This window comes from Pezoporus wallicus, unplaced genomic scaffold (assembly GCF_028554395.1).
Source record: "Pezoporus wallicus isolate ANWC-B61680 ecotype Strahan unplaced genomic scaffold, APGP_CSIRO_Pwel_v1 contig_5441, whole genome shotgun sequence".
NCBI classification, from domain to species: domain Eukaryota; kingdom Metazoa; phylum Chordata; class Aves; order Psittaciformes; family Psittacidae; genus Pezoporus; species Pezoporus wallicus.
The window spans coordinates 159,320-181,108 of record NW_026640767.1 but is presented as its reverse complement, the minus strand read 5'-3'; the positions used below and the strand labels follow the sequence as shown (position 1 = coordinate 181,108).

The following is a 21,789-nucleotide window of genomic DNA, read 5'->3' as shown; positions in this document are numbered from 1 at the left end:
TCCCAGGAGGCCTGTAAGCTATTTGGACTCAGGGGTGCATAATTCCAAGTGCTCATGAAGCTTTCAGCACAGGGTAGCCACTGTAATTTCAAGAGTGAGTAAAAATAATTCCTAAAGGAATTTTGCATGCTGGTTTCCTAAGATGAGGGGAGCAAGATCTTATTACTCAATGCATCTCTATTGGTCAATCTGAGGAAGGATTTCTCACCTGCTGGCTGCTGTTCCACCATTTCTTTAATTATGCCCATCATATATGCGCCGCTTCTTTTTGGTATCTTGGGTCGCATGAAAATCAGCTTATTTGTTACTTGGTAGAAAGCACAATCTGAACCTGTTAGAATAAAAATCAATACCTAGTGGATTTTTCTGTTCAGACTCCACCCCCACATAATTTTGGCTTTCTCTCCTCCCCAGTGGCTCCCAAAAACAACGAGGGAGAATTGGAGGCAGATTATTATTAGGGGATACCACATGTCACAGCAGGCTATCATGTATTCTTAAAACAGCATAATTAAATGGATTACTACTGAAGTGTACACTTGGATTTAAACATTCGAGAAGTCTGTAAGAGAAGGAAAAAGTCAATGAAAACAAGCTGAGGAATGAAGTATTGCTTTGGATATGAACATTCCGTTTTCCAGGGCAGATTTTAATCCAGCTTCAGCGAGAATTGTGCAGGCATGGCTGACTTGCTGTTTGCAACTTAAATTTCAGTTAAGTCCAAGAGTATCCAAAGGTGAGGGTCTCCACAAAATGAACCAGAAGCAAACACAGAAAGCTAGTTTATTGTCACCGCTCAAAACAAATGGAATGTTTAAACAGCAACCAGAAGTGCAGGAATATCAGTTTTTTGATGTTGTTTCCACCTGAGTGGTCTTGTGTGTTATTAGTACCAAGGGAAATTTTCCATCCCTCTTCCCCTTTGAAATATTTGACTTATCCTTTGCCAGCGTTCTTCACGCTTTGGTGCCTGATCACGCAGTGCCAAGTGAAACGGCTCCGACTGAGGAGCGCCCACACCCGCCCGGACACTCAACCCAGTCAGGGATCGCGTGCGGCCCGCAGCCTGGGGACACTCTCCCGCTACCACACGCTCTCCCTCTCACACCACAGCGCTCTCCATCCATCCCCAGCGTGGTTGCCCTCGCATACACTCGTTCCACGCAAACGACCGGGCGCCCTGCTCCCACATCGCGGCTCGCTGCCGGGCACACCAGCACCTTCGGCGCTCCCTCACACGCAGTCACATCCACACACGTAGGCGCTCCCTCCCGCGCTCTCTCACAGCCCCGCTCCGCACACACACACACGCCGCGGGAGGCGGGCCCCGCCGCCGGTCAAGCGGAGGCGGGGTGAGGCGCGGGAGGGAACGGACCGGACGGGCGGGGGCCGCGCGCGCCCCCTCAGGCGCCCCGCCGTTTGCTGCGGGAGGCGGTGCTCGCGCGCATTCGCCCGCCCGCGCGGGCGCGCGCGCCGGTAGGAGGAGGAGGAGGAGAGGGAGGAGGAGCAGGAGCGCGTGCTACAGCCACGCCGGCGGCGCGCGCCGAGGCGGGCGCAGACCGGCGGGAGCGGAGCCGGGGGCGCTTCTGGCTCGCGCTTCTCCCTTCCGCCAACCGGCGGCTCGCGCGCCCGGGCTCGTAGATGGGGCTGAGCGGCGGCCGCTGAGGAGGGCACGGACGGACGGACGGGCGGGCAGCGGGAGCCGGTGCCAGCCGGTGAGTTGGTCGCGTGTGCCGGGGGGGAGGGTTCATCCGCCCGCTTCTCTCTCCCTCTTCTTCTTCTCGTCCAGCCGGCGGGGAAATGGAGGTGGGAGGCGGGGTCCCGCAGCGGTCCCTTGCCCCGGGGCAGGAGCGGGGCGCGCTGCCCCGGCGGCTGGAGCTGAGGCTCCCCGCGTGCGTGTGGCGTGAGGGGGAAGAGCCGCCCTCCTGCCCGGCTGCATGCAGGTACCGGTGCCGGGCGGGCCTGCAGGGGAGCGAACATGGCAGCGCCGGAGTCGGGGAAGAGGGTTTTTTTTTGCCCCCAGAGTGAGGATTAACCCTCCTCCTCCCGCCTCCGGATGCGTCCCCGTGAGACTAGCTCCTCATCTGCCGCTCCGGATTATCTACCCGCCCACCCTCCTTCCCCCACCCCCTTCCCGGTATTTTCTCTCCTGGAGATTATCAGGTTTCCCGCCCCTCCTTCTCCGGGATTCTCCGCCTCCCCCCCCTCTTCCAAGGGGATTATCCCCCCCCCTTCTCTCATGGATTATCCCCCCCCCCCCCCGGTTCGCTGTTCCTGTCTCTCCCTCTCCTGTTATGCCCCTCTGCAGCCTCGCCTCTCAGGGATTATCTGCTCTCCCTTTGGGGTAATTCCTCCTCTCTTGATCTCTGCCCCGGCCTCTCCTTGCTTATTTTCCTCCCGAGGAAGTCATCCCTCCCCTTCCGACTCCCACTGACTGGGGAAAGGGGAGAAAATGTGGTTGAAATCCCGTGGGCAGGAGTTTCCAGTAGTGCTGTCATCTCCGTGGTCTCTGTCCTAGTACTACAGGCAAGCGGGTGTAGGTGGTAAAAGAGGCACAAAGGATGTACAAAGCTTGTGGCAGAGTTCAGCCTGTGGCATGGTGCTCCCTATGCACGGAAATACCTGCACCCTTTCTGCAATGTTGGAGCTGCTGCTGGAGATGCTCGTGAAATAGAGCCTGTCTGGATCAGTGCTTATAGAAAGACGTGCATATGCATGGCTGGGTGGTAGATACCACACGTTAACCAAAAATTGCACTGAAAAGAAGCCAGCAGCCTCCTAGTTTCTTTGAAAAGGTTTAATGTACAGTAGTAGCATTATAATGTAAGTGGGAAGGTGCATGGATGACATTGCTGCTGTTGAGGGGTCAAAGCTGACTTGGATAGCTTCTGTCTTGGTTTTCAAGGCAGTTGTCTTAGGCTGTTGCTCTGTGGTGAGAAGGGAGGAGGCAGGTGTCATTTGCTTAGTCGGTGATGCTGATGTGGTTCATTACCACCAGCATACTGGTAGAGGAAAAATGAGTTTGTTCCTAAAGCGGAGAAATAGGGTTTGTCCCATGTATTATGGTCCTGTGTATGTTAAACCATGCTTTTTGCCATTTCTCCTGGTCTTACTGCACATGGGATTGCACGAGGAGAGTTGCAGATCCTCTAACCATCTTGCGGCACAAGGCCCAGGATTATATCTATTAAACTTCCCTGACTTGGCTTTGAGAGGAGAGGCTGTGAGAAATTGTGGAGAGGCTGGGCAGCTATAAATAGATGTCGGACTAGAGGAGGCTTTGAAATCTTAGCATGCTGCTTCTGAACACATAGTGTCTGTTAAACTGGTTGAGTTGACACTAGCATCATGATGTTTCCTTTTATTTCTGATGAGGTGGTTGGCTTTTAACACTTCAACATGTGATTGGACCATGCAACATCTGTCACAAAATTCTTCTCGAAAATGCCATAGAGAAAATTCTCATTTAAATAAAACACTGATAATGGGAGTCTTGTTTGAGCTCGTTTTGATGTGATTTTTAAAGGACTCTTCAGAGCAATCTTTCATTTCCTTTTCCCTCCCTTGAAATGTTTGGAATTGAAGATCTTGCTCTCCATATTTTGTTCTTGAAGTATTGCAGTATACAGATTACCTGAGTTCCATATTGCTGTGAAAAATCTGCAGTTCTGAGGCATGGTGTCATAATGCTGGTACCATTGTTAGGTTTTTTTATTTCCTCATCTTCAGTACTCTCTTCGTAGTTTGGGCTTTGTTTTTTTTTTGTTGTGGTGTTTTTTTATGGAGCCTTCATCATCTCACAAAAAGTATGTATATTCAGCTGCTTTGAATTCTGGGTGCCTGCATGTGTTTTGGATGCTATGGATCACTGCTGTCAAGAACTACTTAATATGGAAATTATTGACAAATATACTGTACCAGCTATGTGGAGTGGTGTCTGTTCTGCTGCTATATTAGTAGGCTAACTGTGCATACTAAAAGTCTCTAAAATGATTGAAAAGCTGTTGCAACATATGTGCAATTGGACCTTTCTTGAACGACCTCTCATTGCTTTTTTTTTTCTTCTCTTTAAACAAATAATGGAAGCTATTAACTTAAATCATGGCTTAATCACATATGTTTAGTGTTTTTTTTAAATAAGAAAGGAAGTAATGAAAACACGTCTGGCTAATCTGAAGGAGTCTTAATGAAGGCTAATAGAGAGGATGAGTGTCTGGAAGACCCCTGATTTAGGATGTTTTTCATTTGAGGCATAAAATTTTAATCTGATCTTTTTTTTTTCTGAATTTCTGTGCCTGCAAACCTCAGGAAGTTAGGAAGGAACATAAATCTAGGCAATGTAGTTTACTACTTTTGGCATTTTTAGTTTAATCTGTAAAAGCAGGAAAACCAAATAATTACCAAATAATTGGGCAGGCTTTATTCTGAGCTGCTAAGGATGTGCTCTGGGTATTGCCCCGAAACACTCTGCTGCTTCAGTCAGAATCAAGCTCCAGCCTGATATTAGGTCCTTGGGATGGGTATTTGTACATGCAGAAACAAAGGTCAGTTATCTGGGAAAACTTTATAGTACCATAATGACAAGCAGAAAATTCTTTAGCACAAGTCTCTTCGTACAGTGACTCAGTCCCTGAATCATTCTGGTTTTCTACATGCATTTATTTGTAGAAATTACTTATATTTTGAATGCAGTTCTATAAAACTTTAGCATCCTGCTTTGAAACCATACTTTCTGCTATAGTCAGAAGTGATTTAAAGTTCTGACATGATGTGACTGTCCCGGGCTCTGGTGAGTGCCCTTTGATCCTCCATGCAGGATCTGCAGGTGAGCAAATCTTTTCATATGCTGTAGTAAAGGGGGAAGAATCTCTTTTTACTTAAGAAACAGGTATGCATTTGGGATTACGATAATGGCTGTGGTAGTACTTTAGGTGTTGCAGTCTCCATCCAGATGTAGAATGAATTATACTATCCTAAGATTTGGAAAGGTAAAAAACTCACACAAGTTTAAATAAAATGTCCTGTTGTGTTCTGTGGTTAAGGTAAAAATGGATGAAAATTGACTCATCCTGGTTTGAGGGAATTGACTGAGTGACCACACTACTAGACGAGGAAAGAATATTTGCTGCAGAGGGAGTACTGTAGGATGGACAGATTGGGTTCTCAACACTGCATACACCTGAGCTTGATTTTTTGCTGTTTTTTGTTTCTCGCTGTCTTTTTGGGGGGGCTGGCCTTGAATGAGATGTTCATATTTGTTCTTTTGAAAAAAATAGAGCCAATAGAGGAGTTGAGGTGTAGGAAGAAACTCTTCTTAACAAGCCAAGTAAGTTCGTGTACCAGTAGAACGTGCACAGTAACTGTTCTGTGTATCCAGTGCTGAGGCAAACTGGAATCGGTTTGGCCTTGCATTTGGTAAAAAGCTTGACTTTTTAGAAACATACTGCAACTGGAGTGGTGCAGACACTATTGGAGTTATTTGTGTGGAAATATGAAGTAGAATGTGATGGCAGGGGTAAGAACACGTGTGAGAAGGATAGTGGTTTTTCTGTCCTCCCCAGTAGAAGAAGCTCATAAAGGGTCTTAGAGAAAAGTGAGTTTAGTTCAGGCTGATATGTGAGAGGCAGGCTGAAATAATACGGATGTGCTCGTCACAGATACTGGTTTGGCTTCATTCATAAGAAGGTGCCAAAGTAATTTTTTTATTCACAGGATAGATTATTTAGTAGATGATCTCGTTTCAGAGCTTAAAACTGATCTAAGATATTATTCTGTTTGATTACTCGATCATAATAACCATCTGCAGTTGGATCTCAGGTCATACTACACGTTGTCTTTTGCAGCAGGACAGACAAAGCATTGTGATGTTAATGAGCTATCCTGTGGCTTAAAAATTGCTTTTTTTTCAGAATAAAGCAAGCCTGAATTACTTAGTTATGGCTGATGCCATTCTTACTAGATTAATGAAGACAAAAGAGAAAAAGAGAGGTTAGGAGAACTGGTTTTCCTATCAAAACATCTACAATCCTACTTTGTGTAATTGGTCTGTAAAATGATAATGGTGCTAAGCAATTTCATAACCTGTATTAAATAATTAAAAAAAATTGTAAATGAAAGGTTCTCTACTCTAACCTCAAGTTTAATTATTTTCAAGGTTTCTGGCTTAAAAAAAAAGTGTTGCTAATATGAAGTATTCTTAATATGCAGTCATTCTGTGGGGTTTACACTTCAGTTATTTAAAGAATTTATTCTGATGTTGATATCCATATCTCATGAAAGCATGGAGGAAAACTAGCAGCATTGAAATTAGATGACATTTCAGATTTACTGACAACAACTGTTACTTAAGAAATTACTTGGATATGTTAAGAGTATTGCCTAGTTTTGTGCTCTCTGTTTGAGAGTAGAAACCTTGTGAAATCCATGCTGATTATGGGGAACATCAGTGGTTTATGCAAAATTTTTTTTATGGAGTTTGAGGGAAGGGGAAATCAAATTCTTTGCATCTTGCACAGAAACATGGCTCTTGCAGCTCTTGCTTACCCAAATCTCAAAGGATCAGATTACTTTTTCAGTTAAATACAGTTTTCCAGTAGGTGGAGACACAACTGTTGAGTTTAAATAAGCTTAAGCCTTTACTTTTTGATTCCAAATGTTTTGTCAAGACACTATTCAAGTAAATGAAAATTAGGAGGTAAGAAAAATGGTTTTATATTTTTATTTTAGGATAGCTCATTTAAGCCTCTTTGCTGAGGTAATGATTGCATTCAAATAGTATTTCTGTAGTAACAGCGGCTATTCAAATAGTTTGGTTTTAGTTTTTTGTTTAAAGCCTTATCTCCACCCACTGGTCAAATGTGCATTAATGAAAAGTTAAAGTGATAAAATTTTAAATATCTAAATACAGGACGGAGGAAAGTAGATAAGGGTAAATAGATAAGGTAAATAGGCTTGACAGTAAAAAGGTAGAGTAAAGCTTTTTCTTAAGACTAATAACAATGTAGGGGAGCACTCAAGTAAATCTGTAGGGGAATGATAGGAAAATATATGAGCCATTCTGACTTGTGTTACTACATTTCCTTGATACATTTAAAAAAATTACTTGATTCCTTCATTCATTAGTTACCAATACTGTGTTTGGAGACATGCATCCAACTGTCATGTGAGAAGTTTTGGGGGCCACTTGGTAAGTCAGCCTTTACATATCTTCTTATTAAAATTCCACCCCATGCCTTCCCTGACCCACTGCTTGAGTTTAGAGAAGTCTTTTTGGCAAAATGAAACTGCTTATACAGCAGAAGTTCTGAAACTGGGAAGGCAAACTGCCGTCTAGTGAATAAAATTAGTGAAAAGTTTATTCTGCCTTTCCAAGCAATTCTGGCTTTCTATATTGTGAACAATTGTGCTGTAGCAAAACACAGTGTTGCTGGACAGAAATTGCTTGAATGATACTAAATTTACAATAGCCATTCTACTTACAGCTTCACTTGCATTTTTGGGGTCGGTAGAAGTGCAGGAGTGTAATTAAAAATTGAAAGTTCAGTTTGTGCATTCATTGGTAAAGAACATGTGGGTAGGGAGAAATTGTTAAGTAAAATGTAATGTTCATAGAGTATATGACTGTAAGGCAGTCATGTGGACGCAAAACATACAGATACTCAGTTATCCTTCCCAGAAGTAGTACAGTTTTGCTGCTTACACTAGGTTTGGTAAGCGGTAGCAGAATGGGATGAGCAGTGCTTGATTTGGTCGATTCTTATCACTGAAGCTCTTTTATACAGATTTAATCTATGTAATATTTGAGCAACTTCCAGAAGCATGTTGCCTGGTGTCATTTGCATTTATCATACGTGATTTTCTATCTGACGACTAACTCCTTTTGTACATTGCTGTGTGTGATATTTAAAGTACTGTTCAAGTGAAGAAAAACGCTAATAATATTTGGGCTAGCTCTTTGATTTTTGTTTCATTCTTTCGTAGCTTTTTCTGGGGTGGCCCACTTGCTGCAGAGATAAAATTTAACCTTGGCATGAACCTGTGTGAGAGGAGTTGTCCCTCATTAGCTCTGTGATAATCTCATAGGTATCTTGGCTCAAGAGTGATAAAATGGACAAACTACCTTTGAGTCACTGTTCTTTGGGAAGCAAGATAAGCTGGTATATCAGTGTTACTGGGTGTTAACACTTCTGTAACATTTGCTGGTCATGTAATGACTGTGTTTGAGTTGCTTGACTGGTGGTTGAGCATCCTCATTCTTGCCCTGCTGCCCACAGGGATCATGTGATTTCATGTTACCATTGCTGTTTGGGCAGTTCTGAGGACGGATAATAAGAACACTAAAAGAAACGTTAGGAAAGGGGTAGGAGAGCACTGAAGAGCTGGCAGTTAATTGTCTCTTGACACATAATTAGGTAGGAAAAAAATTCATCCATCCGTGCATGTGTTCTCCCGTCCCCACTTCTGGCTGGCAAGATGTAGGTCCTAGGGATCAAAACATTGTTAGAATTCTTGATATTGGGATGGGAGAGTAAACGGATGTATGCATTGGCGAGAAGGTTAAGACGCCTTGGGTGCTGTTTAAAGGTGTAGAAAGCTGTTTTTTTATCATTTCGAAGTTCTGAGTGTCAAGTACGAAAGCGTGCAGCAGAGCCCCTCCTGTTTCTCGATCGAAACGTAGCTCGAACGCTCCCTCTCGTGGTATCACTAAGACATCTACGTCGGAGAAGCGCTCGTGGAGCCGCAGTTACTGCTCTGGTTGAGTGACAGGAGCCAGCTATTTTTGAATGGGAGCCCGCTTGCTTAGCTGAGTACTGTGATAAATAAGCCGGTGCTACTTAACAAGTAGATAAATATATTAAAAAAAAATCCACTATAGCCAAAAATTGATACATGTAGAAATCTTGGACAGTCTCCCATCCAGTAGCCTACTGCTTGGAGAAGCCACTGCAGGCTGTTTGCTGGGATTTTTTGTGCTGTCACCTGGAAGCATGCAGGTTTACTGCTGAACAGAATTTATTAGCTATGAACTGAAGGGTGCACATTAAACTGCCAAATCTTGGCAAATAGCTCTGGAAACAGCACAGACCAACTACACAGCAGCAGAATGAAATGCATAGTTCTATACAGTTCTCAGTCTTAGGTCAGATTCCATGCTATTACAGTGCAGGAAGGCTGTAAGCAGCAACAGTAAAACTGTTGAACAGGGTTCTTCAGAAGGAAATGCTTCATTGGTGCTGATGAATAGGAAATGGAAGAGAAAGGCAGACTGTTCAGCAGCTGAACTCCTAATAAAATGGAAGGTCTCAACATGTGTTATCATAAGTAATTTGAAATTTCCAAGAGAATTGAATGCTTCACACCTGATTCCAAGCTTCTGTTATTGAGTCACTTTGTTTCTATTTAACTGTTTGAAACTTGAGCTTCTGGCTCCTGGTAAAATTATTTTTGAAGACAAGATGTAAGGTTAGGTCTTATTTGACTACATATCTTATTTCTCCATAAAGCCACCAAAACTGTTTTAAGACAGTTTGATATTGCGGTGAGACTGTCTGTCAGAATGATGCTTTAGGTCTTGCTTATTAACTGGAGATTCAATTAAAACACTTTATGTGGACTGTTAAATAAGTTAGGGCTCACAAGAATATACTGATTTATTTTTTGAAAGTAATCCCATTTGTAAGCTATTGGCAAAAAACTACAGAGAAACTTTCAGAAAATTCAGAAATATTTTCTTTGGAGTTTTAAGAACTAGCCTAGCTACAAATTAGGCAATAAATGCTTTTGCAAGAAGTTCCAAAACACTGTTCTACTTAGCTAAGAATATATAGGCATTATATGGAAAAGTGGAACTATATGTGCGTTCATACTTGATGGCTGGTGTTCCACAGTCTTACTAGTTACACATAACTGTTTACCACCACTGAAAAAGATCGTTACACAGACTGTGTGCTTTTGTACACAAAATAATTTTCTCAGTACGAATGCCCCTATGAAGCTTTTACACATTAAAAAAAAAAAAAAAGAAAAAAAAAAGAAGACCATCTCTTGGGCCTCCCCACCCCAGGCATAAGTGATTTTACTTTACAAATATAATTACTGTAATTCCAGAAGGTAATCTCTCTGGACAGCCATAGACTAGTTTGAATTAGATTACTCCGTTTATTTCCTTCAGGGTGAATTAATACATTGAGTTTTATTTTTCTGTGATTACTTAAAAATTCAGGTAACTTTTAATACTTTTTATTCTTCCTTATTACTCGACTGGGATATCTAAGAATATTTGCAATTTAAAGGTTAATTTCGCTTTCTTTTTTACCTGTAACTTTATTTTCTCCAGGTACATATCTGCTCTACTCCTGGAGCTTATTTTATATACACTTAGTTTCAGTTGTAGAGAAATACTGGAAATATTTATTTAATAAGCAGAAACTAAGCACACTAAATCTTTCAGTTGTGACATTTAAGTAAGTCTAGCTAGAGCAATGTTTTTGTTAAATCTGTATTTCCAAAGTTCTGGGTTTACAAACCTTTCAAGTAGTTTGTCACTAAGTTGCATAAATAAAACAAGTTCCTACATTTTGCCTCTTAAAAAATTCTTGGGACTGCTAGTCAGGATGAAATAAGCACAGGAGCAGAGTTAGTCTTGGGAGATACTATAGTCAAGAAAATGTTTTTCCCATTTTAATTCATGGACTTAGCAGGAAGGGCAATTCTCCGGATAGATGATTGTGAACCACAGTGGGACACTAATTCCAAAATGCAAATGCTTTTATATAAAGGGCCTGTTCCTATTTGGATTTTACATTCTGTAAGAACTAGCTATGCATTTAAGCATTAGATCAGAGAAATATACAAAGATGCAATTGTAAGTGAACCTCATTGTTTGGGAATATAGTGCTGTTTTGAAATAGGCAGAAGGAAATCCTTGGCGTTTTGAGGTTTCAGGACATGACTTCCTGTTAGTGTTGAATGCAGGACTGTAGTTGAAGACATGCATGTCTCTGGGGAAGGAGCTGGGACCAGGAAATTTAGTGTCTAGATAGCCTTAAATTCAGGTAGAAAGGGATAAATCAGCATATCATGGTTCCCAAACACCTAGACATCATTAACCAAAAACGTGAAGGTTTTCATTGTGCTAATCTGCAGAAGTAGCAGAACCCAAAATTTAATGTATTGCTCATGACTAAAATAACATCTTATGTAATTGCCCTCAACCTGCACATTAACAGCTTCCAAAGAGATTCAGTCTCTTTGTAGACAGGATTGAAAACTAAGACAGCAGAATGACTGATAATGCTAAAGACACCCGTCTGAAGGTCTGCAGAAAGTTCATCTCCTGGTAGAGAAGAAACATAACACATTTGCCACCCTTTTCTTTTTCTGTTTTTGCAAGTCATTAGGGAACCAGTATGAATGCAAGAGGATGATCTAAAATCCCAGGCACAGGTAGCTCTGGGTATGGCTGCATGTAAAAGGAAGATTTTACTCTTCGCTTCCCTGAAGAAAGACTCTGCATCAGGACCTTTCTCCTGTTCACTGTGGTCTTGCTCTTTGTTGAGATACTACCTGAAACTGAATGGAGTTGTTCTCAGCAATGGGGTGGAGCTGTCAGTTCATTAAATGCTCTTTAAAAAATGCTTGTATGTGTGCATGTGACTGTATACATCTATGTCTACATACATCAAAAGAGGACTTTCTTAAGAAAGCTTAGTACTGTATGTGTGTGTATATATATATATACACACATATACCTTAAAAAAAACCAGCATGCTTGTCTGTAAGCAAAACAACCCAGCATCCGTAAGCTGTCTAGGGAAGTATAAAACCAAAGCAAATGTATATGGTATTTTCCCCAGGCAATCTCCCAGAATCCAACTAATGTTTAACTTGAAGACTTTTTGAACCAAATGAGGTTTGTGGGTTGTTTATGTAATTTGTATTGTATGCTTTTGATATTCAGGATGCTGTCGTTTCAAAACTAGTCTAAATTTCTTCATGGACTGGTATTCATATATAAATTGCTACTGTGCACTGGGGATCTGTTTGATTAAACGTGGGAAACTCTTATCCTTGGATTGTATTACTCTTTAGTTTCTTTAAATAATTCATATGGCTTTTCTCTGAAGTGCTTGATAACTGAGATGTCATATTTGTATCATGATAGCCTACTGTGAAGATTGAGCCAGTACTAATTCTTGTTTTGGTAATAGAACTGATGGCAAGTTTGCAGCACATTAATAATTAACCATGTATGTAGTTTTGAAAGCATGTCAGACTGTCAGGGATACCCACAGATTGTTCTTTGGTTGGTCATTTCTCCACTCTGCCTAATCCAAGCAGTGATTGCCATACAGAATACAGATACAGTGCTACAGAAATGGATTCTGCTACCTGCTGGAAATGTGATGAAAAGGACCCCAAAAGATGTAAAGAGCTCTTTCTTCTTTGCTTTTCAATGTGTCATCTTTTCACACTTGCTAGTAAAAGTCAAGGTTCTTGTGTCTGATCATTTCATCAGTCAGTTGAAGAGGCGTTAAAGAAGCAGTGAACAAGAAGTATGGTCAGTGGCAAACCCCTAGTTTCAAATAAGTGGAATGTAGAAGTTCTCAGGCTCGACGTTAAGTTGAGAAGTATATAGAACTAAGAGCAGTTTCATTACCAAGAACTTGATTTGCAGTTTAGAAATAATGCAACAGCAGAGTCCAGAAAAAAATTACCAGCTTTTCTTATCCCAAGCTGCACCAGGAGGGCAGGTCTTCTCTAACTATTGGTATGTCTTGCTCAGAGAAGTGATGATAGTATATCTAAGTTCCTTTCTCAAAAACAGTCATGGTTTTATATTCTGGTGTCTTGATAGTGAGGTTAAACTAAACTTATTCTTTCTATTGCTGCAGCCCTCCTATTTCTTGTATAGAAATAGGAGAAAAAAGAGGAGTAAAATTTACCAGCTGCACACTGAATATTGTCTGTTCAAGTGATGCCCAAAAATACTCTTGTGCATCTGAAGATGTTGAATGCATCATAAATCTCAGCTAATATTACCTAGAATTACTGCATTTGGTTATCTGTGACCAAAATTAGAATCCTGCTAAAGCTTTTCTGACATAGTTTAATTTTAGAGTTCATTGGCAGCTTCTGACTGAGTTAATATGACAAAGAAAGGCAAAAGAAGTGGAGTCATCAGGACTCTAGATCCTGGCTATATTTTAAAATATAATTTAAACATGTTGGAAAGATTTCTAAATGTCTATAGCACAGATTGTTTTTAATCAAACTACACATCCTGTTAATGCAGCTAAGCCACCATTTTGGTTTTGGTCTTTACTCTTTTAAGCATTTAGATGTACTTAGGAAACAGGAGGAGTACTTTTTTTTGCATGAGCAGAAATAGGCAGTGAATGGAAGGATAGTGGAAAAAATCTTGAGTGTATGTGAGTATGAATATCCTTTGTGAACTGAACAGGTTAATTGAGAGTTATACTATGTGACATTTCACAGTTTGTACTTAAGTAAATATATGCAAACACCTTTTGTCAGCCTCTTCAGAGGGGATCTGAACATACAAACCTCGGAATGAGTCTTTCATTCAAGTAGGTCATTTCCTTCCTTTTTGCTCTTTTTCTCTGGCCTAATTCCCCAAAAGAACTTTAACAGTTGTATTAACTTTGAAGTCACTGGGATTACTTACCTGTTTGCAGCTGAACATGTACTTAAATATTTCAGTAATGTTTTAGCAAATCCCATTTCTCCATATTACTGTCTAATGAACTATTTTTTAAGGCAGTAGGCTGAAAAAGGAGCACAGTGAGTGGGAAGTTGAACTTACCTTTGGGGACACACCACCCCCACACACTTTTTCTTCAAGGAAGGAGTTATAAGCATATTGTCATCTTCCAGGTAGAAGTGCCATGGTACGTACATTAAGACAAGTGGAGCAGTGAGCAGAAATGATAGACCAGATGTGATTCCTGGGCCATCAGCTCGAACATGCTGTAAGCCATTATACATTTTCTCATTTTTGAGCCACTCCTTTTCCTGGACCTATTTTTTCTACCTTTACCATAATATATTGCCTACTTGCCTTTTATTAAATAAATTTCTAAATAATTTGCTATTAAATGGGCGTTCAGGACTTTTGGGCCTCAGAGAAAATTTCACTCTTGTTTCTGTGTTGGAGAGATGACCAGCTTTTCTGTGTATGGTAAGGTTTAAGTTTTGACTAAATGTTGTAAACGCTGATGTTGGGGTATGTATGCACATGCGTTATGCTGGCTGTTATAATCTGGAAATGTGCAAAACAGATGACTGCAAAAAACTCATGAGAGATAATCTGACAGTGAGATGATCTTGAATTTCTGCATCTCAGGGGGTGATTCAACTCAGCAAAATATGCATTTCCTCCCCTCCCAAAAATGTAATCCAACAAAAACCTTCAAGGGATTGAAATCAGATAGTTCTTTTACAGAGGCATCTTTGAACAAGGTCTCAGAAATGCTGTGTCTGTAAGCTTGTTTGGGATGCTCTTACTGGAGTGTGTGTCTTCGATGTAATCTATTTATCTTCCTCAGACACTGTGTGCTGGATTGGCTTTGCTGTTAGTGCTGTAGACTCAAGCAGAAATTTTTAGGGAAAACAAGAATGTCCTAGATGCAGTTGCAGTGTTATTTCCGCACTTCAGATTTATGGTAGAGTCTTGCAGCTCTGCTGAACTAGAAAATCTGTGCTGTACTATGCGTTTCTCTTCTTGTCAGTCTTTGCATTGTTTTTCTGTATCTATCATACAGAAAAACCTGTATCCCCCGTTCTTAGCCTCATAACTGAAGAGCAAGACTGGTAAAACTAACTACTTTACTGATTTATTTATGTATTTTTTTTAAGACTTGAACTTCATATAGTTTTCCTGATACTTTAAATCAAGAGAGATCTGACACGTGCTCATAAGACTTTTTATGGAAGTTCCTTTCTCACAAAAGATACTTGTTTAGGTTTCAGGTATTTGAAAAGATCAGAACTGTTTGCGGAGTGATGGACTTGGTTGAAGAAGGGTTAGGAAAGCTGACAGACAGTCCTTTATCTGTAAATTGTTTGTGCCACACTAAAATCCTTTAAGGGAAGGGCTTGACAATTCCCTGCTGTTTGTCAGTATTGTCTTCAGAACGGATGAAAATATTTATCCATTTGTACTTAAGTTTAGACTCTTTCTGTGTGTTATGCTACTGAATATGGGCCAGTGTCTACTTTTGCTTCTAAGATCAAATAACTGTCTTGGGACTCTCATTTGACATTTGTCATGCACAGCAATAGTATATGGGTAATTGAACCCTGCTTTTGTCTAGAGGCAGTAGGTGGTTTTGGTAGTGCTTAATTTTATTTGTACTCACTACCTGTAGGAACAAAGATGACTGACACCTTACAAGTCTAACAAGGTGTCAAATCCATTGGTACAAAGGTCAGTTTATGACTAATGGTGAAAATCTGAATTGCTGCTTCTAAATCATAGTTAACACACCCAATCTTAAGTTTGGCTATCTGCACGTTCACTTGCTTCCTGCGCTTCTTCCCCGTCTTGTAGTCAAGTATGAATGCATAATACAGGTCAAGAGGTGTTATATGGAGCCAGAGTATGAGTTTACAGGTATTGTCAGAGCAAGGAAAGTGTAACAGGCAAAGGAGACCAGGAAATTACAATGCTGCTTGGTGTACTGTGCTTAAACTTGCTCAGTATGCTAACAATTCATTTATTAAGCACAGGAAAATCACTGATTTGAGCACATGTGAAATTTACATAATTGCATTGTGAATTTCAAGTACTTGGAATCGATATTAAAAAAAAAACACGAAAATAATTTGATTATTTAATTCTCTACCCTTTCAGTCATAACTTAATCCTATGTTGAGCCAACATGATGCATGCTTGATTGTATCTTTTTCCTTCATAGCCCTTGATGTCCATTGTTCAGGACAGGGGGATGATAATTAATTTGAAAGACAGAATTTTTAAATACAGAGACTTGGCTTCTTTTTGAACTACTGGCAGCAGCCCATTCAAATCAGTCTCTCTGGTATTAAAAAGCAAGTGTTGATTTCTTTTGTGTGAAAGTTGGCTTGTCTGGGTCTGTAAACTTCTGCTGAGAAGTGGTGCAGTATTTAAATCCCGACACTGTGTTTAGAAAAACAGAAACTCTGCCAGTGTTTCTGAAACTGAGAAAGCTGCTTTCATATTTCAGCTGCTTCAGTCATTGAACACAAATTCCTTCTTGCGGGATCAATTGTCACTGCTTATTTGCTACCATGGCAAGTTTCAGTAGAGAAATAGTGCCATCAGGAAACTTGATTTATGGAAAGGATATTATATTAATGATAATAAAGACACCTTTCCAAGCAGTATGGTATTACTATTGCTAATGACTCTTCCAAGTTGAATATTGTGAAGGAAGTTTCAAGATGAAGTTCTGATGCTTCTCTACGTGGAGACTAATGCTAGTAGATGGACTGGCAATCCACCGAGCACTTGCCTGGCTACATACAGGCTGCTGGGTTTGTACTTTTCTTAGCATGCTGTTGGATCTCTCCAGAGATTGGTGCTATGGCAGTCTACTTGCATGTGCTTTGCCTTCTATCTGTTTCCTCAAATATATCCCCCTGCCAGCTGGACTAAAAAGCAAGCTGAAGCCCAGCATTCTACCTTGCAGCTTTGCACATGCATGTAGCTGTCATGTAGGATGCTTGTAGCTGATCTATCAGGATCTGTTTGTTTAGAGAGAGAAGTGCAAGCCTGGGCTATTTAAAAATACAGTTTGCTTTTTGAGTAGAGACAGCCAACCAAATTCTATCCCGAGTATAGGACTTGCTCTTGCACCATACGACAAGTGAAATGTGTGCAAGTATGCTGAGGGCCACAATAACAGATAGGGTATCTGAAAAGTTGAAGCAGAATCAAGATTTCATTTAGGTTTTTGGCCTTGTCTCTGGGAACTGTGTAGTAGAAAATGAAAGAAATACAGAAAAATAACAACAAATTGATTTCCTCTATATGAAGAGGAATATACATTTTCTGAAAATGCGTTCTTAGACTATGTTTTGTTTCAGACCTTTCAAAATTATGCAGAAGAATATGGCCATTTAACTTCAGTTCCGAGGTTGCTTGAGACAATGACTACTCCATCTATTTGATTCTTACTACTTTATGCGTGCTATGTGTCCCATGTGCTGAGATAGTACTTGTTTTCTTTGTTGCCAGTACTTCTGGGTGTCATGAATGACTGTTTTTGGGGTGGGTTTTTTGACCTTGTAACACCCACAAAAGGTTTGGTATCTTAGCATTATGAAAAAAGACATCATTGCCCTTTTAAGTTCACTTGGGAACCTGAGTTCATGTTGAATTATTCCACAACCTTAAAGCTAATTGTGTCCAAAGAACAAATTTACCCATAGGAGGGTACATTGCTCTCTTTTTATATATCTCTCAGGCCAATACTTTTTCTGGTAAAGAGAAATTTAATGCGGAGTATAATAAGCAGAAACTACTATGGATGGGACTCACTGCTCTGAGAACTCATTCAGTGTGATGAAACAGTCCTCTCAACTGCCATGCTGAAATGGTTGGCAAAGCAATTACTTTTTCAGCTCAGGACCCAGACTTCATAAAACCTTGTGGAAAAGCTGAAACATGGATTTATTTTATCTATTGCAGTGGAATTCCAAAGCTGGGGATGGAAATGAGTCATGGTCCTTAACTTGCCATATCTCATTGTACATGGGAATACTTTAACAGTCTCCTTTCAGAGTCCTCTCCACTTTTTTTTTGTTGATGGCATTAGTAACCAATTCTACTGATCCCCAAGTAACTGGGCCTTGAAAATGGCATAGATCTTAGTGGTTCTGTTCTCAAAATCCAACGAGGTTCTTGGCTCAGTCAGGTACTGCTTATACTAACAGTTTCTTTTCTCCTCCCACCCTTTTCTCTGAGACCCCTAAGCAGTGGGGGAAAGAACAAACAACTTGGGTCAAAACCAAGAGAGTCTGTGGCTTTTATTGTTTCACCGTAAGTGGGATCGAAGCAAAATTTTTATATATGTATGAAGTTGATCATTATATTTCTGAGCATGACCTCTATTCCTTTGTCTTTTACTCACCCCTTCCACTACTCTGAAGTTTCAGTTAGGTCCTTGATCTAGTATCCCCCATTCCAAAGGAAGAGTTGAGTGGAAAGGTATTTAAAACTTACCGTGTAATCAGAAAACTTGTAACTATGCACTGTCAGCCTTTACTTAAAAGTTCTATGGTTTTGCTTCAGCTAGGGTGACAGAGTACATGATTGAGAATTCAGAACTTCTTAAGCAAAACTTAATGAATCCAACTTGGTATCCTAAGGAAATAGAGTAGAAAATTTCAAACTTGTCAATATGCAGCACAGGTAGAAGTGTAAAATACTGTTTTGAAGATGCAGTTTCTGTGCCTGTGTCCACCATATAAAACATAGAACACTGTCATTCAGTGTTCACAGCAGTGAGTTGGAAACAGAATTGGAAGTGAAGGTGGTGAACCTTCAAAGTGAGTATTTGAAATGGTAATTTCCTTAAAAGCATATAGGTCTTAATGCAAGCTGTTCCAAGACCATTAAAAGTAACTTTCCCCTCTTCTTGTACTCGCATATTCTTAAACTGAAATTAAGTTTCCCACTTTTAACTAAACATTTGTATTCCTAAATAAGTCCTGACAGCATATTGCTGGGAAGTAGTCTGGGAGGGGAAACATATGGCTAAGTGCAGTGTGACTTAGTCCATGGAGTTTTGCATTTCCCTTCAAAATAGGAGTGTCAAGGTGATCTTTTTCCAGGGTTCTTAAAAATACCCTTCAAAGGACTAAAGGAAGGTAACTGTTGAGGATAAAGACGTAAATCTTGACTGCATTAAATGAAAAGTTTCGGATAGAGTCTCTTTAACTAGGGGAGTGACTGAGATGCATTTTGGGTATTCTTGCAGGTCAAATAAGCATTTAACATGCCATCATGTTTTGCCATCTCTATCTTAAAGTACAAAGGTTTTATGTGGTATTTTTCACCATTTAAAAACATGAGCAGTGTTGTTCTGCAAACAGATTTGGAAAAGCCATTTTCTGTTCACTGCATCACTACTAAATTCTGAGTGTGTTTTGGTAAATTTTCTTCGTAGTTAAGGCTTCACCTTGTGTGCGTAGAATAAACAAGAACTGCATCATATGACAAAGGTAGTAAAGAAAACTTCTTTCCCTGTTGCAAGTCACCCTGAACTGTAACCTTGTTAATTTAGCAACTTGGTTTTACAGCTTCCTAGTACCTGTGTTTGGGTAGATACTGGTGCTTCCATGAGAGGCTTTATTTTAGTGAAAGTGGCAGCATTAGAGTTAAGCAATGAACTACAGATGAAACTTCTGGAAAAGGTGCTAGGTGATGCTGTAGAAGTGAAAACTGAGGTCCTGGACCAGAGATAGATTTAATTTAAATTCTATAATTTTTCCAGTTTCACTCCCATCTTAAACTTTTTATCTGCAAAGTGCGATACAGAGGAGAAGTTTCAGTAGATTAAGTAGTCTCTGAACTGAAAACATCCCTAGGGAAGTTTTACATGGTGGGTCTTTTTCCTCCTAGAAAAAAAGTCTATATATAATAATCATATAATAATCAAATATATTTGCTATTTTAAATTAGATTAACTTTCATTTTTTATTAAAGAATATGTTAAGATAGTATAAATATTTCCTAAAGTGCTTTATTTTGCACTCCAAAAAGCTGTCTTGCATTTGTTTTCTGCATATGAATTTATTGAGCCATTTTCCAATGCTTGTTGACATCTATAATAGAACCCAAATAAAAATATTTTAATGTCTACATTGATGCAGATCTAATTTACATACTCCAGTGTTTTAGGTTGGAAGAGATAATTCAACAAATACTTAACAATAATGGAAATATGAAACAGGGCATGTATGAAACGTTAATATATGGGTGTGATATATAAAGGGCATATAGGTGTATTTTTGAAGTGACTGCATCATAACAGGGCAATCAGATTTTGAAAGTGCTGTGTTATGAAAAAGGTCTGAGAAAGTTTTAATACAGCCTTCATTCAATATCAGAACTCTTCATCATAAAATTCTTAACTGTTAGAATTCCTTAGTGTCTCCTACACTTAAACCTATAGAAGGAGGTAGTATTAAAAGCATAAGTAATAGCTGAATGAAAGGTGGTTTCTCGTGAAATTCATTGTCTGAGCATCTTCACTGAAGCAGAAGAGGATAAAAACCAAAGTGCCAAAACCTGATTTGAAGCCTAGAGTAATAGCAGTGGGGTGAAATATACATGTAATATTCTGCACTTAAGGAAGAGGACAGTTTGTTCAGCTACAAATTTAAGGTTTGGAGGAGATGGAGGTTCAAAATGATCTTTTGTATTCTTTCATGACAGACCAGTAGATTGAGCTGACAGTATAATGTAACTGTGAGAAAAGTCAGAATAGATCTTCTGATCTGTCTTTATCAGTGGAAAGGGAAGTATTAATGGTGTTGTGCAAGGCCCTCGTGAGAGTCTTGTCTGATGCACTTTGCACAAATCTGACCATACATATTGAAAAAGGTCCAGACTGGGAGAGGTACGGGGGAATTATGCTAGTCTTGCTGCTTTCCCAGTCAATATAGAGGAGGAGAGATTGCTCTCTGTAGGGCAGCAGATTGCCCTCTTTAGGTTAGAACAATGAAAACTGAGCATTGTTTGCTAGATGTAAAAAAACCTGGGTTAAGAACAGGGAGCAGAAAGAATTGTTTAAAATGAAATTTCTTATTAATCAAGATTAAGGAAACACACAGTTATCTGAAGTGTGGAATTTTTCTTTTTAATGATTTCCTACTGCTGTTCTTTTGAGTGATCAGGTGCTTTCAGATGGAAGGATGCAAGCACCCCTGAGATGGAAACTCCAGTGGAACCAGCAATATCTCTTGCTAGTGATCAGATTCATCACGGGTTTCTGGAGATGCAGTGTTGTTAATTTGCTGTGCAGCAAAGTATCCAATTTTGTGTTAGAAGCACTTTGTCTTGTTTGCAGATGGACCCAAGCCACATTACAAAATAGCTAAGTATTGTTCTGAGCCATTGCACTGACAGTAGAATACCTTACAATCCTTGTACATTTTAGCTTTCTTCTTTGAAAATATGCCTGGACAGTGTGCCTGGATGGAAGTGCAAATGGCTGAAGAAACATGTTCATAGCAGAACTTGAACTTCTCGATTCTTTGTTGCTGCTGGGGTGCCTGTTCTTAGAAGTGGGGGACCTCATACAACTCAGAAGTTTTATGTTTGTCTGCTATGTCACTTTCATCTCTATGTCAGTGTTGATTGAAGACCAGTAACAAGATGGAAGCATGTAACACTGAAAGTGGAATTCTCCTGTCCCTTTGGGAAGGTGTTTGCTGTTTCTCATTCAGGTCTAAATTTAGTGCTTGTGTCAAGAAGGGATCCGATTTATGGAGATCTCTTCAACGATTTCCAGTTGGCCTTAGGATGAAGTTATCAGTGGGATAAAACTGCATTGATGGTTCTGCAGGACTTCACCTCAGCTTTTCCACCAAGAAATGCGGTGCAATAAACTGAATTATTTTTTGTTACACATAACTTGCTTCTGTCTGTATATGACTGTGATCTTTACTTGATGTTGTTAGTATTTTGTCAGTCAGTTAGGTTGTCTTCAGGCTGTCACCCTGAAACAGATAAATAATATTGAGTCCTGTGACAAAAATACAGAAGTACAAAGCTTTGTT

General features: G+C 40.0%; 1 protein-coding gene across 2 annotated transcripts in view; it reads left to right on the top strand.

Annotated features, from left to right (window-relative positions):
- The first annotated feature begins 1,596 nt into the window (after positions 1 to 1,596).
- The window catches only part of PALS2 (protein associated with LIN7 2, MAGUK p55 family member), a 63,509-nt gene continuing 43,316 nt past the window's right edge, over positions 1,597 to 21,789 (top strand). Inside the window, exon 1 of one of the 2 annotated variants that reach the window (XM_057420427.1) lies at positions 1,597 to 1,715. The gene's annotated coding sequence lies outside the window, so the exon portion shown is untranslated. The remainder of the gene's footprint in view (positions 1,716 to 21,789) is intronic. The other variant, XM_057420428.1, reaches the window with a different exon arrangement.